Source organism: Macrosteles quadrilineatus, unplaced genomic scaffold (genome assembly GCF_028750875.1).
Source record: "Macrosteles quadrilineatus isolate MER2022 unplaced genomic scaffold, UCM_ALF_1.0 Scaffold_8__2_contigs__length_117827958, whole genome shotgun sequence".
NCBI lineage: Eukaryota > Metazoa > Arthropoda > Insecta > Hemiptera > Cicadellidae > Macrosteles > Macrosteles quadrilineatus.
Window position 1 is genome coordinate 68,248,892 of NW_026542601.1, and position 16,737 is coordinate 68,265,628.

Consider the following 16,737-nt stretch of genomic DNA (forward strand, 5'->3'; position numbering starts at 1 on the left):
GAAACAAGTCATGTTGTATCTGTCAATGTACAATCTAATAATACCTGTTTTGAATAAAGGCTTAAAACAAACGTAGTTTTATATGTGTTTGAACTGGTAATATACTGACGAGTATATTATTGTGATGAAAAATCAAATATATGTATTTATAAGGTTTCTGGTTGTTTTTTTATGGACAAAATAATACAAATTGGACCAGTTATTGATAATGAGCTTGCATAAGCACAACAAGCTATTATAAAAGTTGAGCGTACAATTTAATTAAAGTTTTATTTTATTGGTTAAAAGATGATAACTTACCTTACGAAGTGATGTAACAGTTGTGGTTTAAACGTCGTCTTATATAGCAAGAGCTGATCATTGTTTCATGTAAACTAACAATTCATATTGCTTTTTATATTGACACATGTGACTACTCACTATTGAAAGGATGAGGTAACACGTAAAGAAACGATCTCAAACAATGAGGTATGTTTTGTGAACTCATTTCGTCTTGACGAACGCAATTTGGAGGAAAGATACGTATGTACGTTCTATGTGTTAAACATGACACTTAAACACGCAAATATTAATATGTTCTGAAATTAGTTAAAAAATTAATGGTGTTTTTAAATTGGTTGGGACTCTGAGTACACAATTAACTATATAAAAACATTCAAACCATAGAGGAATAGAAAAAGTAAATTCTTCATAGTCCGTAGCCTTAATTGTGCTATTTAACGATGAGTAAGGGCAGTATATGTATATTTATGTTTTTTTTTTTACTTATTTAACTTCGTGTACTGGTGAAATTACCTGCTCTAGAGTGATCCTTATGACCTTGAAAAGTTACCGGTTTCGATCCTCACGGGATCATCTTCAGGCGGACATCGTCATTGTCTTCTCGTTCTTGTGAACACGTCGTTAAAAAAAAAAAAAAAAAAAAAAAAAAACATTGAGATTAACATAGTTTTACAACACTTAAAACACTGAACACAAAACACGAAAAATGGCCAATAACTTGGTATGTACCGAGCGGAGGACGACACGGAAGTTGAGTCTAGACTGACCGCTGTATGCTGGGCCATTGTTTACTTGTCCCCTCCCATAATCTTTCTTATCAGGTGCACGCTTTTGTTTGTATCCATTTTCAACTATTAAAAATAGTTGAAAATGGAAATAGTTGAAAATGGATACAAACAAAAGCGTGCACCTGATAAGAAAGATTAGGGGAGTAAACAATGACACCAGCATACAGCGGTCAGTCTAGACTCAACTTCCGTGTCGTCCTCCGCTCGGTACATACCAAGTTATTGGCCATTTTTCGTGTTTTGTGTTCAGTGTTTTAAGTGTTGTAAAACTATGTTAATCTCAATGTTTTATTTTAAAACGACGTGTTTACAAGAACGAGAAGACAACGACGATGTCCGCCTGAAGATGATCCCGTGAAGATCGAAACCGGTCGCCTTTCAAGGTTACAAGGATCACTTGACAGCAGGTAATTTCACCAGTACACGTATTGATCAGTGATTCGGGGGGCTTAACTCAAACAAAATGAAGTATGTAACTGCATTCATAGTAAAGGAAACATCTTTATTTTACTGATTAAACCTACATAACCCTTTCTGAACCCAAACTATATTTCCAAAAATTAATTGCAATATTTTGAGAGAAATTGAAACGCAACCAAAAAGTTAAGTGAGATTTTTTTTTAAGTTCACATTAAAATGAAAAATTGTATACCTATGTGTTTATTCTACAGTTCTAATTTATAGTCTTCGTAATAATTACCAATCATTTAACACTATGTTTTCAATCTTATAACATTTTCTTTAGTATCAGCACGATCTAAAAAGCCAGACGTGACAATTTTGCTAACATATCTGATTGACTTTTCTCATAGGCTTGCTGTTAATAAAACAATCTTTTTTTAACATTACTGGTTTAAATTGGTCAAAAATGTTTTAGGTATGACGTTTACATTGCTTGTGTTTGAAGGAAGAGAATATAAATTAATAAAATAACTTATTTTTATTCAATTAAAATAAAGAGTCCCTTTTTATGAAGTCAGTTTCTAGGAATTTATATAATATTTTGGAATATATTTTTGGAGTTAAAATGTTATGGTCGTGGTAGACAAGTCTAATAAGATGTTTAACTTTTGAAGAGAAATTATTAATTAATAAGATTGTTTACTAATAAATACTACTCCAACAAATAAGTTGCAGTATTAATAGTAATAAATTGTTAATATATGTATTAAATCTGTCTCCTAAGGCCTAATTATTGAACTCTTCCTGCCAGTAATGTAGATCATTTGGCAACAGAAACTCCACGGCGTCTGGCCAAAAATTCGACGTTCTTTCGTTACCATTTTACCATCCAACAACTATTTTTATAGTTAGTTTTAATTCATTTTGACATAATAAATTATACTTGTGTTAATATTACGTTTAGTTCAGTTTTTCTAATTGGCCAAGCTATCAGGAGGCATTAGGAGTGATTAGGAACATTAGGCACTTTAAAAACCCCTTTCATGTAAGGGCCCCTTTAGTTATTAGTATAAGGGTTGCAAACTTGAATTATGTTTTGGGTGGCTTTTCAGAAGCATAATTTTGGGAAATAGAGTTTAAAAGGTTAAGTATATATTCTTGATCAGCACCGTCTATATTAATCTTAAAGTTATAAGATAGTAGAATAACTTTGTAGTTTGATTTCAAACTTGTCAATAAAGTAGTCGTCAGTTTATACGTTATCACCAGCGACCTATTGTTGGCTTTGTATATTATTGGTCCAACTAAGTCCAATTTATGCACTTTTTTAACATGACATTTTTCAATCCACATATTTTAGGCTTTGGATATGTTTGAGTCAAGACTCGTCAATATTATCTAGATTGATAATGATATAGAATTATATGTCTTGATCACATTGTTTTACTATCAAGACTTCCTCTGCATTTAAATCCATTTATTTACTCATATATCATTTATAACCCACAGATAAAATCAGATGAAAAAGTAAGGATTCATATTCGGTTAGAGCATGTATTGTTTCAAGTATAACATTGATTTTTGTTCTAATCGGTGTCTACATCTTCACGTGAATCACTCGATGTCTTGTTGGCATTCTACTCATCGTCTTCTTCAGCTCCAGGACACTGAAATATATCGTCTTTTTGAGCTTCAAGACATGTGCATATTATGTGTAATATATTTTACAAATATCACAGCCATTTTATTAGCTGTATACTCTCGTATACCTTGCATACATTTTGGAAGGAAATACCGTTAGAACTACTAACAGCAAGACATGCAGCGTCGAAGCTTAGCTGGCTCGTGATCTTTAGTACTCAGTTCTGAAAAGGAAGCAGTTTTACAAAATCTTAAAAATCTTTAAAGAAATAAATGTTGATTCAGTCTTTGTGTGGAAAGTTATACACGCAATTTAAAAGGCGAAAGTTTGAACATCGGAAAAACTCTTCATTGCAAGTTTTAAAATTGTATAAAGATGAATTTATGAATTAAAACTACTTTTTAAACCTTTTTTTATTTAAAAGTAATGCATTTAATATCCCTTTAAACTAAAATATACCAGAATCTGCTGTTAAAAATAATATTAAAGACGCTTTTTTCTTTATTTAAACTTACAATTATTTTCATAAATAATAAACAAGTTATTTGTTACAATGTCTTAAAATATCGAAGTAAATATTTTTACAATGGTATAAATATGTAGCTTATAAAATATTACGGCACACTCAAACATAGTTACTCACCAGTCCATGGCATCCAGGTCCCGCTACATGACCAGATTGAGCCATCCCTGTAAAAATTAAAAAATATATTGTTTTGATGGCTTATTAAGAAACCTAAATACCCCCGCCACAGCAAACCTGCAGACTAAGCGAATTTCAACTTGTCTGATTACATTTTTACTCAAATATTTCCATAAATAAGACATATTTATTCCCTATTTAAATAACATTAGATTTAACGAGTGCTTAAGTTTGCTGCTACGGGGGAGGTAAAAAGTGTTTTTTTGACCATACGTGAATAGTATGGGATGAAATAAATAAATTTGCCAAATTTTATCAATATATATCCATAAACAAGTAAACTACAACAATGTTTATTTTCTCCATAAGAATAACATGGGAATTTTAAATTAAACTATTTTTGAATTTTCTCCGTGACCGTTAGGCATACAACAGCGCTTCAATATAATAAATTATTTTTTTTTTAAGCTCTACAAAACGGTTTAGAAAGACATTGAAAATTTTTTTGTTTTTAGGGAAAAAATGGGAAAAAACACATTTTTACCCCCATAAAACCCCCCATAAACCCCTGTTCCCATGGTCCGATTATGCTGGGTTGCAAATTCGTTCGAATAAACGTAGGTTTACACGTTTGTACAAAATTTCATCAAAATCAGATCATTTTTGCTCGAGTTATCGCGCTAACGGACATATATATATATATATATATATATATATATATATATATATATACATATATATTTATGTGTACTAATATATATATGTGTGTATATATATGTATGTATATATATACGTCATAGTGTACTAAAACATCAGAACACAGAACCCAAGATTTACTTTCTTTGAATGTTTGAGAACATTGCTCGGTCCATTTCCATGGAACATCTTTCTTTAACAGTTCATAAAAAATGAATTTTAGCAGACATGTTTTGAATTAATTTTCCATAATAGTTTATTAAACCAACATAAGCCCTTAGCTCGTCTTTACTAGTAGGTTCGGGAGCTTTTTGAATAGCTTCAACAATACCTTGTTGTGGACTGACTCCTGATGCTGAAATGACGTAGCCTAAATATTCCACTTCAGGCTGTAAGAACTTGCATTTACTCCCATTAACTTGTACTCCAAATTCCATAAGACGCTGTAATAATTTCTCCAATCTATAAAAGGCTTCCTCTCTTGTTGAGCCGCCAACCAAAACATCATCTAAATAGGCTACAGTACCTGGTAATCCGTTTATAATTTGATCGATCACAGCTTGAAATATAGCTGGAGCTGAAGAAAGTCCAAATGGCAGACGTTTTAGTCACACAAATAGTCCCTTGTGAGTTGTTAACGTCAACAGAGGTTGTGAATCCTCCGCAACAGCTAATTGTTCATAAGCATTAGTAAGATCCACAACTGAAAAATATGTACAACCAGACAGAGAAGCAAATATATCCTCAGGTTGAGGTAATGGATAATGTTCCGTCTGTAACACCGGATTCAATGTTACTTTGAAGTCTGCGCACAATCGGACACCATTAGTCTTGGGCACTGTAACTAACGGAGTAGCCCATTCTGAACTAGAAACTCTGTACGCTATACCATCCTCAACCCACCGATCTAATTCTTGTTCTACTTTTTCCCTTAACGAGTAAGGCACAGGCCTAAATTTGCAAAACTTAGGAACAGCATTGTCCTTGAGAGTGACTTGAGCCTTTAACACCTTTTATTTCTCCTGGCCCCCCTTGAAACACAGCATTGTATTTTTTTTTTACGCCTCTACTTCAGCCTCAAGTTTGCCATTAGGCAACACAACTTCACAATTAGATTGCTTCAATTCACTTGTGGTAACATTCACTGTAGACTTAGATTTAGTACCAGTAGTATCATACGATCTTGAAAATACAGCATGCCAATCCAACTTTCATTTTGCTAACCAGTTCCTTCCAAGCAAAATAGGCTGGTCTTTACGATAAACCTCAACAATCAATAGTGGTAACACTAGGTTCTGGTTTTTATATAAAACTCTAACCTCAGCTTGACCTAGAACTGGCACGTCACCACCTGTGTAAGTTCGCAATTTCATAGAAACAGGCTTTAATTCAATATGAGAAAAATGTTCATTAAAAACGTCTGAAGGACAAACTGATACAGCTGACCCGCTGTCAATTTCCATCTCCACCAGAACCTTCTCTATAGTTAGCCTTACCTTGTAAGCTGCCATACCTGTGTTTAATCCAAAGTTGTACAAACACACATTATTTGAAACTTCATTGCAGCTTGAGCTAAGCTCATTGACATCATCTTCGGAGATTTTATGGACTCTATTAGCACCTGACTTGTCCTTCCTTCCAAATTTTGCAACTTTACTTTGGTTTCGGCAAGCTTTTAGTAGATGCCCAACCATTTTGCACCCATTGCACTTATAATTTGCATATGGACATTCATTGGCCCTATGTTCAACTGAACAACATCTGTAACACTTAAATTTAGCATTAATATTAGTCATACCAGCACCAATAGCTGAATTGAAATGACTACCAGTCTGCCTATTTTGATTCACATGTGAAGAATTGGGCTTGGAATTTAAATGACAAATTTCCTGTTTTGGATTGAACAAACTTGTCTGTTTTTCAGCCTGCTCTAATCTGAGTGCCAAACTATAAGCTTCATCAAATTCTTGATCCTCAGACAATAATTTTTGCCTTATGACCTCATTACTTATCCCTGAAATAAATATTGTATATATAAATATATATATATATATATATATATTTGAATTTGAACGGATGGTGTTTTTGGCCTCTAGGGACCTCAAAATGAAAAAAAATCGGTCCCGCGTCCAGGTCTTACCATGGGTACTACGGTAATAGCTTTTTTGTTTTGGCTAATGGCTAATATTGTTTTGATGGCTTATTAAGAAACCTAAAAAGAGGAATATCTTCTCTAACAATGCATTACTCTGAACCAAGTATGATTTTCACAGATATAAAATAATTCTTTGCAACAAACTCAAATAAAGAATCTAATGGCATTTCAATAAAACCATATAATTGATTGAGAAAAGGCGAAATTTATATGAATCCTAGCCTTTTACATAAATGACTTATAGACAAATTGTATTCCCCAAATTGAATGGTTTTTTTTCACCAAACATTGAAAATAGATTGTAGGATATATTGTACGGTATATGTTTAGATTTAAATGATTCTTTGCAACAAACTCAAATAAATAATCTAACAGCATTTCAATAAAACCATATAATTGATTGAGAAGAGGTGAAATTAAGATAATTCCTTGCCTTTTACATAAATGACTTATAGACAAATTGTATTCCCCAAATTGATTGTTTTTGTTTCCATTAAACACTGAAAATAGATTGTAGGATATATTGTACAGTATATGTTTGGATTTTTATCCACAGGTTACGTGCAAGGGAGGGTCATGTGGCACTAACCAATGAATACAGCTAACTTTGCCTGCATAAATATACTATTTTGATTTTTTATCATTTTTCATTTCATTTCGACCAAATGTTAACCGGTGTTGTCAATACTCTAGTTTTTGTTTTATTAGTAAATAAATAATTATCTTTTGTTGAAAACCAAAGCTTTTAGAATGCATGGTCAACTTGACAAATGAAAATTAATACCAGCGTGTTGTAAGCATTAACTTATTATTCATTTAAGTAAAACAAAATATTGCAGTTAAGCATATTTGTACCACATTATTCTTACACACACAACTAAATTTAGATTTGTACACGTAAGCCGATACGTTAATTTTATATAGATTGGCAAATGATAATATTGACAGTATCAAACTACAATAATTACCTGAGAAGACACAGACAGCAGCGATAGCAGCAACAACAATCTTGACGAGAGACATTATGATGTTCTTTCTGAAACAAGTCATGTTGTATCTGTCAATGAACAATCTAATAATACCTGTTTTGATTAAAGGTTTAAAACAAACGTAGTTTTACATGTGTTTGTTGGCATTAACAATGCAAACCGGTAATATACTGACGAGTATATTATCGTGATAAAAAATAAAATCTATGTATTTAAAAGGTTTACAATTGTTAAAATAGGCAAATCTTTTGATGGACAAAATAATACAAATTGGACCAGTTATTAATAATGAACTCGCATAAGCACAACAAGCTATTATAAAAGTTGAGCGTACTATTTAATTAAAGTTTTATTTTATTGGTTAACAGATAACTTACCTTACGAAGTGATGTAACAGTCGTGGTTTAACAGTCGTCTTAGATAGCAAGAGCTGATCATTGTTTCATGTAAACTAACAATTCATATTGGTTTGATATTGACACAAGTGGCCACGCACTATTTAAAGGATGACGTAGACGTAAAGAAACGATCTCAAACAATGAGGTATGTTTTTGGAACACATTTCGTCTTGACGAACGCAATTTGGAGGAAATATAAGTTTGTTCGTTGTATGTGTTAAAAATGACACGTAAACAGGCAGATATTAATATGTTCTGAAATTAGTTAAAAATAAATTGTGTTTTTAAATTGGTTAGGACTCTGAGTACACAATTAATTACATAAAAACATTCAAACCATAGAGGAATAGAAAAAGTAAATTATACATAATTCGTAGCCTTAATTGTGTTACTTAACGATGAGTAAGGGCAGTATATTTATGTTTTTTTTTTACTTATTTAACTTCGTGTACTGGTGAAGTTACCTGCTGTCAAGTGATCCTTGTAACCTTGAAAGGCGACCGGTTTCGATCCTCAAGGGATCATTTTCAGACGGACATCGTCATTGTCTTCTCGTTCTTGTGAACACGTCGTTTTTTAAAAAACATTGAGATTAACATAGTTTTACAACACTTAAAACACTGAACACAAAACACGAAAAATGGCCAATAACTATTATGGTACCGATCGGTCGAGCGGCGGGCGACACGGAAGTTGAGTCTAGACTGACCGCTGTATGCGGGTGTTATTGTTTACTTGTCCCCTCACCTAATCTTTCTTATCAGGTGCACGCTTTTGTTTGTATCCATTTTCAACTATTTATATAGTAGTATTTAATAGTTGAAAATGGATACAAACAAAAGCGTGCACCTGATAAGAAAGATTAGGTGAGGGGACAAGTAAACAATAACACCCGCATACAGCGGTCAGTCTAGACTCAACTTCCGTGTCGCCCGCCGCTCGACCGATCGGTACCAAGTTATTGGCCATTTTTCGTGTTTTGTGTTCAGTGTTTTGAGTGTTGTAAAACTATGTTAATCTCAATGTTTTTTAAAAACGACTTGTTCACAAGAACGGAAAGACAATGACGATGTCCGCCTGAAGATGATCCCGTGAGGATCGAAACCGGTCGCCTTTCAAGGTCACAAGGATCACTTGACAGCAGGTAATTTCACCAGTACACGTATTGATCAGTGATTCAGATACTTAACTCAAACAAAATTAAGTATTTAATTGCATTCATACCGGTAGTAAAGGACACATATTTATTTTACTGATTAAACCTACATAACCCTTTCTGAACCCAAACTATATTTTCAAAAATTTGTTGCAATATTTACTAGAACACGAAACATTAAGAAAGAAATTGAAACGCAACCAAAAAGTTAAGTGAGAATTTGTAAAGTTCACATTAAATTGAAATGAATTTATAGTCTTCGTAATGAATACCAATCATTTAACACTATGTTTTCAATCTTATAACATTTTCGTTAGTATCAGCACGACCTAAAAAGCCAGACGTGACAATTTTGCTAACATATCTGATTGACTTTTCTCATAGGCTTGCTGTTAATAAAGCAATCTATTTTAACATTACTGGTTTATATTGATCAAAAATAATTCAGGTATGACGTTAACATTGCTTGTGTTTGAAGGGAGAGAATATAAATGAATAAAATAACTTATTTTTATTCAATTGAAATAAAGAATCCCTTTTTATGAAGTCGGTTCCTAGGAATTTCTATAATATTTTGGAATATATTTTTGGAGTTAAAATGTTATGGTCGTGGTAGACAAGTCTAATAAGATGTTTAACTTTTGAAGAGAAATTATTAATTAATAAGATTGTTTACTAATAAATACTACTCCAACAAATAAGTTGCAGTATTATTAGTAATAGATTATTAATATATGTATTAAATCTGTCTCCTAAGGCCTAATGATTGGACCCTTCCTGCCAGTAATTTAGATCATTTGGCAACAGAAACTCCACGGCGTCTGGCCAGAAATTCGACGTTCTTTCGTTACCATTTTACCATCCAACAACCATTTTTATAGTTAGTTTTAATTCATTTTGACGCAATAAATACTTGTGTTAATATTACGTTTAGTTCAGTTTTTCTAATTGGCCAAGCTATCAGGAGGCATTAGGAGTGGTTAGGAACATTAGGCACTTTAAAAAACCTTTTCATGTAAATAAATAGACAGCTCCATTACTTCCATCGTTCTTGTAAGACCAAGTAACCGGTACCCCTGGTTAGGTTTGAGGGCCAACCCTCTTTCCGAAGAGCTGCTTCCGCACCCGGTGAGCCTGATGACCTCAAGTCATCCACCCATGGTGTGTCTAAGGTTGGTGCGTATGCTCCGGCCTACACCATGGGGCCCGGGTATGTTTTATTGTAGGTACCGGGTTACAGTTGGGGGGCTTTGGCTCTCATGACACAAAATGAAATGAAATGAAATAACATGAAAATGAAAAATTCCATCAAACAGTTGTTTCATTACTTTAATTCAAGCAAACGTTTTTATAAACTTTGAAAGCATGCATGGTGTTGCCCTTTGGAAATTGACTTTCGATGTGTTATATGACTATGTTTTCATTAGATTAATGAACAATTATCACAAATTTTAATATATCACTTTAATAATATGGATGATTTTACTTCTGAATAATTCTGACATATGTTAATATAACTTATTCTTACAATGTACTCAATTCTAACGAAAATCAAACTCAACCCCGTAAAATATGACAGTGATCCGTTCTAAAATATATGTCTCATGTTGGATTTGTAACAAACACCAACCATTACACACAATCTTGTAACAGTTTAAGCGAAGCCAGCATTGTAACAAACACCAACCATTACACACAATCTTGTAACAGTTTCAGCGGAGCCAGCATTGTATCAAACACCAACCATTACACACAATCTTGTAACAGTTTCAGTGGAGCCAGCATTGTAACAAACACCAACCATTACACACAATCTTGTAACAGTTTCAGTGGAGCCAACATTGTAACAAACACCAACCATTACACACAATCTTGTAACATTTCAGCGGAGCCACCATTGTAACAAACACCAACCATTACACACAATATTGTAACAGTTTCAGTGGAGCCAGCATTGTAACAAACACCAACCATTACACACAATCTTGTAACAGTTTCAGCGGAGCCAGCACAATCTGAAGACTCACACGTGACGGTGCTGCAAATATTTCTGTGTCTTACTTTATTTTCCAGCAGTTTTTAGGAACAATGATGAGTCGCACTTGTCAATTAATACAAAACTTCAAAACTATTTTCCTCATGTATTTTTTGTTAGTTTTCTTTATTAAAACAAAAAAATGTTTAAAATTTGGACATATTTCGTAACTAATGATTTATTTGAGACACTTTAATACTTTTCAATGAAATGGCGACCATACAAAAAAAGTATTTTAAACCAAGTATGAATGGAGATGAGTGTAGGATTAGTGGCGCGATCTTGTAATCTTGTTAGTGACTAAGGCCGACATATTCCTTAGACACAGCTGTTCATTAATATCCCATATAACTAACGGGAACTAAGGGACCTAGAGTTTGTATTGGAATCCAAACCACATTTTTGCCTTGGTATTAACAAATAGGTCTAATTATCAGGATAGTACTGCGTATAGTCGTAGTACTCGATAGTTTGGACATTGATCCACACTAGGGACCATCACATCCACAGATCATACCTATAAATATCCACGATTCGTGACCTCCTAGTAGCCATCGTTCCAGTAACACCATTCAAGTTTGTTTTTATTCCAAAGTAGTTATTCTGTAATTTTATCATATTCCATAATATAGAACACTTCTATCATCTCATATCAACGTAAAAAAACTTAAAAGTTGTTTGTGGATTGCTGTTCTTTTTTTGCTAAAGCATATTAAACCAATCCCAAAAGTACATATAAGTTTATTGGTATCATGCCATAAGGTCATGACATAATGTTGACAGTTTTTGATAAAATAGAGCACTGTTGTTACTAAAAGTAAATTGACAATATCACAACACAGCGCCTGAAGTAGAGAGACATTGTGATGAAACACAAATATTGTGCATCTCTTGTGTATACTCTTATGAACATACACACAATAAACTACACTTATGTTGGTGTCTAGAGAATACAATATAACGATGAGATACAAATATGTAAATGTTTACAATAACCTGTGTATTATATGAAAGTGACAAGGCGTTGAGCAACGATTTGAGCAAAGCATAAATCAATAGTGCTGTGATAATCTTTATAAAAAGTACATAACACTTAAAACATTTGAATTAGGTACCTTATAAATAGTTTTTTTTATGTACATACAAATTTCTCATCGCTATTTTATTGTAATAGTGAATATATTACAATAAAGCTACAAAATCAACACAATTTGAACATCAACAATTGTTGGTATTTTAGTTTGCCAATTTAACTTTTCAATCTGCATTGACCTTCCCTGTTTTAGTAACGGTGGCTAGGCAATGCATTGGACGCCACCATTGATTTCACAACTACCAAGTTCTTTTTACCTCATTATATTCATATTATATTATTAAAATATATTAATATCGTTTGGAAAGGTTTCATGAAATATTTAATGGTTAGTGATCCACTTCTTACTGCCAATCTCTCAAGTTGCAGTATCTATTATTGAACAGAAAACAAAAGCGTTGTGGGATTTCTGGTTTTGTTGTTAACGCACAATTCACGATTACAAAAGTTCAATCAAATTTGTAAATATCATCTGGTTCACAAGTCTCTATTTATGAGTAAATTAAAATATAATAGGAATCTCCAAAACAGATCAATGATATATTATAACAGCTTTAATAATTTTAGTCACGAATTTTCAAAAAAGTAAAGGAAAAAAATGTTTAATGTTTCAATAATCTGCTGTGCATCAAATGTTGACTTAAAGTCCCGATAAATAATCAAGTTACTTCAAAATAAAAAAGGGTTTAAAAACCACTGATAATTTTTTAATTTAAATGCAATGCTGTCTCAATGCAAAAAAGCTGGATTCTTTGTCAACGTGTCTGACTTGAATGTAAATCGGTTTTACATCTGGATTTAGTTTAAACAAGTATTGTCTTTTTGTTAACAGAACCAGGTGGCACTACTTAAAATTGTAAACCTATATAAATTGTATCGTTTATTTTTATTAGACACATGATGTTCTATGATAAATCTGCATTAGGTTACTTTATTCCCTAAATTTCCAATAATTTATTGATTCCCCTTCAATCGAAAGTCACAAGTAGCAACTTCCTGTTGAAATGACTTTTATCCAGGACGTAATATTTCAAACGTAGGCCTTATCTATACGTACGTCATACATGGGATTAGTGGTTTAGCTTAAGTAGCAGTCTTGAATCAGTAATCGGCATCAACAGATGGTATCAGCACAGCTGAGGCAGTTAACTCAGCAAGATCGTCTACGTCTGATGTACTAAACTTGAACATCAGCGTCTGGATCAGAAACTATCCTCTGGTAAGGCAGGTAATCCTCTGGTAGATGGAAGGTTTAATGGTCCCGTTAAATGGATATTTTGTGTCTCCGAGTACAACTAGCTTAAATGGACATCGGGCTTGATCAGCTGTCCTTGATTATTGAGCTTTCAATAAATGGTTCTGACTGATGAAACAGCTGATCTTAGTCAGTAACAAAGCTACACAAGGCTTTAGCCTTCATTCTACATTCAGTATTCACTCCTATTTGGGTTGAAATATGCACAAAGGTAATAATAATGGTATTTAACTTATATGTTATTTAACTTGAATGCATTTTGAAAGAAGCAGGCTTTTATTCTTTGGCAATTGAATAAAAATATTTTTGAACAATATAAACCAGTAATATTTAAAAACAGATTTTTTTTATTAACAGTAATCCTATGAGAAAAGTCAGTCAGATATGTTGGCAACATTGTCACGTCTGGCTTTTTACATTGTGCTTTTTAGATTAGGCTTAAAACTCCTATATAGTGTAACCTAGTCTATGTAGGATATAATCCTGTGAAAAGTAAACACTATGTCCTGTTTAAAATGTTGATGAAATGTTAAAAATCTATGTTTGTTGCTGATCTTTGGTAATTCTTTGCAATAATATTTAGGTTAGCTACTATTTTAAACTCAGTAAATTTATTATTTATTTATATATTTAGTACGTTTATTTTTCTCACATTAATATAGAGGCAAGTTGGCCTCAGCTCAGCTGTGATTAGAGTTGATGATGTGTTACATTTGCACAAATGTTGGAGATGTGTGACGTCATACATTCATAAACAACACCACTTTACTAAGTGCTCTCGTCATAAAACCTCGCATACGTAACAGAGCTCCGATGAAAAAGTAGTCGCATTGTAATAGCTTAGATAGCTAACATTGTAATCGCTTAAATATTTCTTTCACTGGGGTTTTTGGTGTTTGTATGCATGAATATACATATAAGGGGTTTATATACATATAATATGTATATACACATTATTAAGAACCATATAAAATTATTTTTCATGACTAAATGCTGGTAGTGTTTTGAGACATGACCGTTAAAGTGATACGTAATCACGGTTACAATATTTGTATTCGTTCAAAGGGTTAAAAAATTATTCTATCCAATTTACTTAATATCTAATTATTTTTAATTGCATCAAATGTTGACTTGAAGTACCGATAAATAATCAAGTTACTTCAAAATAAAAAAGGGTTTGAAAACCACTGGTAATTTTTTAATTTAAATGCAATGCTGCCTCAATGCAAAAAAGCTGGATTCTTTGTCAACGTGTCTGACTTGATTGTAAATTTACACTTGAATTTAGTTAATCAACTATTGTCTTTTTGTTCACAAAACTAGGTGGCTTTACTTACAATTGTAAACCTATATGAATTATATCGTTTATTTTAGTTAGACACATGATTTTCTATGATAAATCTGCATTAGTTTACTTCATTCCCTAAATTCCCAATAATTTATTGATTCCCTTTAAATCGTAAGTCACAAGAAGCAACTTCCTGTTGATACGACTTTTATCCAGATCGCAATATTTCAAAGGTAGGCCTAATCTACACGTACGTCATACATGGGATTAGTGATTTAGCTAAGGTAGCAGTCTTGAATCAGTAATGACCAACAACAGATGGTATCAGCACAGCTGAGGCAGTTAACTCAGCGAGATCGTCTACGTATGAGGTGCTGATGTACTAAACTTCAACATCAGCGTCTGGATCAGCAACTATCCTCTGGTAAGGCAGGTAATCCTCTGGTAGATGGAAGATTTAATGGTCCCTTTAAATGGATATTTTGCGTCTCCGAGTACAACTAGCTTAAATGGACATCGGGCTTGATTAGCTGTCCTTGATCATCGAGCTTGCGAAAAATGGTTCTGACTGATGAAACAGCTGGCTTTAGTCAATGATAAAGCTACACAAGGCATCACAATCCGTTCTACACTCAGCATTCACTCCTATTTGGGTTCAAATACGCACATAGGTGGCGTCCCCATCTCAAAATGGTAATAGGAATGGAATTTAACTCATATTTAATTTAACTTGAATGTATTTTGAAAAAAACAGGCTTTTATTCTTTGGCAATTAACTACAAATATTTTTGAACAACTTAAACCAGTAATGTTAAAAAAAAAACAGATATTAGTAAGCCTATGAGAAAAGTCAGTCAGATATGTTGGCAACATTGTCACGTTTGGCTTTTTAGAATGTCATTTTTAGATAAGGCTTAAAATTCCTATATAGTGTAGCCTAGTCTATGTAGGCTGTTATAATATAAAATAAACAGTATTTTCTGTTTATAATGTTTATTAAATATTAAAAATCTGTTTGTTCCTGATCTTTGGTAATTTTTTGCAATAATATTTAGGTTAGCTACTATTTTAAACTCAGTAAATTTGTTATTTCTTTATATATTTAGTACGTTTATTTTTCTCACATTAATATAGAGTCAAGTTGGCCTCAGCTCAGCTGTGATTAGAGTTGATGATGTGTTACATTTGCACAAATGTTGGAGATGTGTGACGTTATACATTCATAAACAACCCCACTTTACTAAGTGCTCTCGTCATAAAACCTCGCTTACGTAACAGAGCTCCGATGAAAAAGTAGTCGCATTGTAATAGCTTAGATAGCTAACATTGTAATCGCTTTAATATTTCTTTCACTGGGGTTTGGTGTTTATATGCATGAATATACATATAAGGGGTTTTCATGACTAAATGCTGGCCGTGTTTTAAAACATGACCGTTTAAGTGATACGTAATCACGGTTACAATATTTGTATTCGTTTAGAGGGTTAAAAAAATATTCTATCCAATTTACTTAATATCTAATTTTAGTTATTAAGGACATAACTTAGCCCATAAATATGTAGTGACGTCCAATTTGTGTTGTCTTTCATTCCCTTTTTATTTTTAAAGTGACGGTTAAATCTTTTAGGTTTACAATTCAATCAAATAGTAATGAAATTATATAAGTTTGTAATGAACTTATTTTAAGTTTGTATTAAATTTGCACGTACGAGTATTTCGAGACTAAACCATATTGCAAACATGCAAAACACCCGTCTTAGAGATTAGTAGGGCCTATAAGGGTAGCAAACTTTAATTATGTTTTAGGTGGCTTTTCAGAAGCTTAATTTCGAAAGATAGAGTTTAAAAGATTAAGTAGATATTCTTGATAAGCACCGTCTATATAATTAAAAGCATAAAAAATTATTAAAAGCAC

At 32.7% G+C, this 16,737-nt stretch overlaps 1 long non-coding RNA gene across 1 annotated transcript; it reads right to left on the reverse strand.

Annotated features, from left to right (window-relative positions):
• Window positions 1-3,006: 3,006 nt before the first annotated feature.
• Window positions 3,007-7,649, reverse strand: LOC129000163 (uncharacterized). The gene is made up of 3 exons (XR_008491348.1): window positions 7,577-7,649; window positions 3,758-3,804; window positions 3,007-3,139 (listed from the first exon to the last, which is right to left on the reverse strand). It is a non-coding gene; the product is annotated as an uncharacterized LOC129000163 (long non-coding RNA).
• Window positions 7,650-16,737: the final 9,088 nt, after the last annotated feature.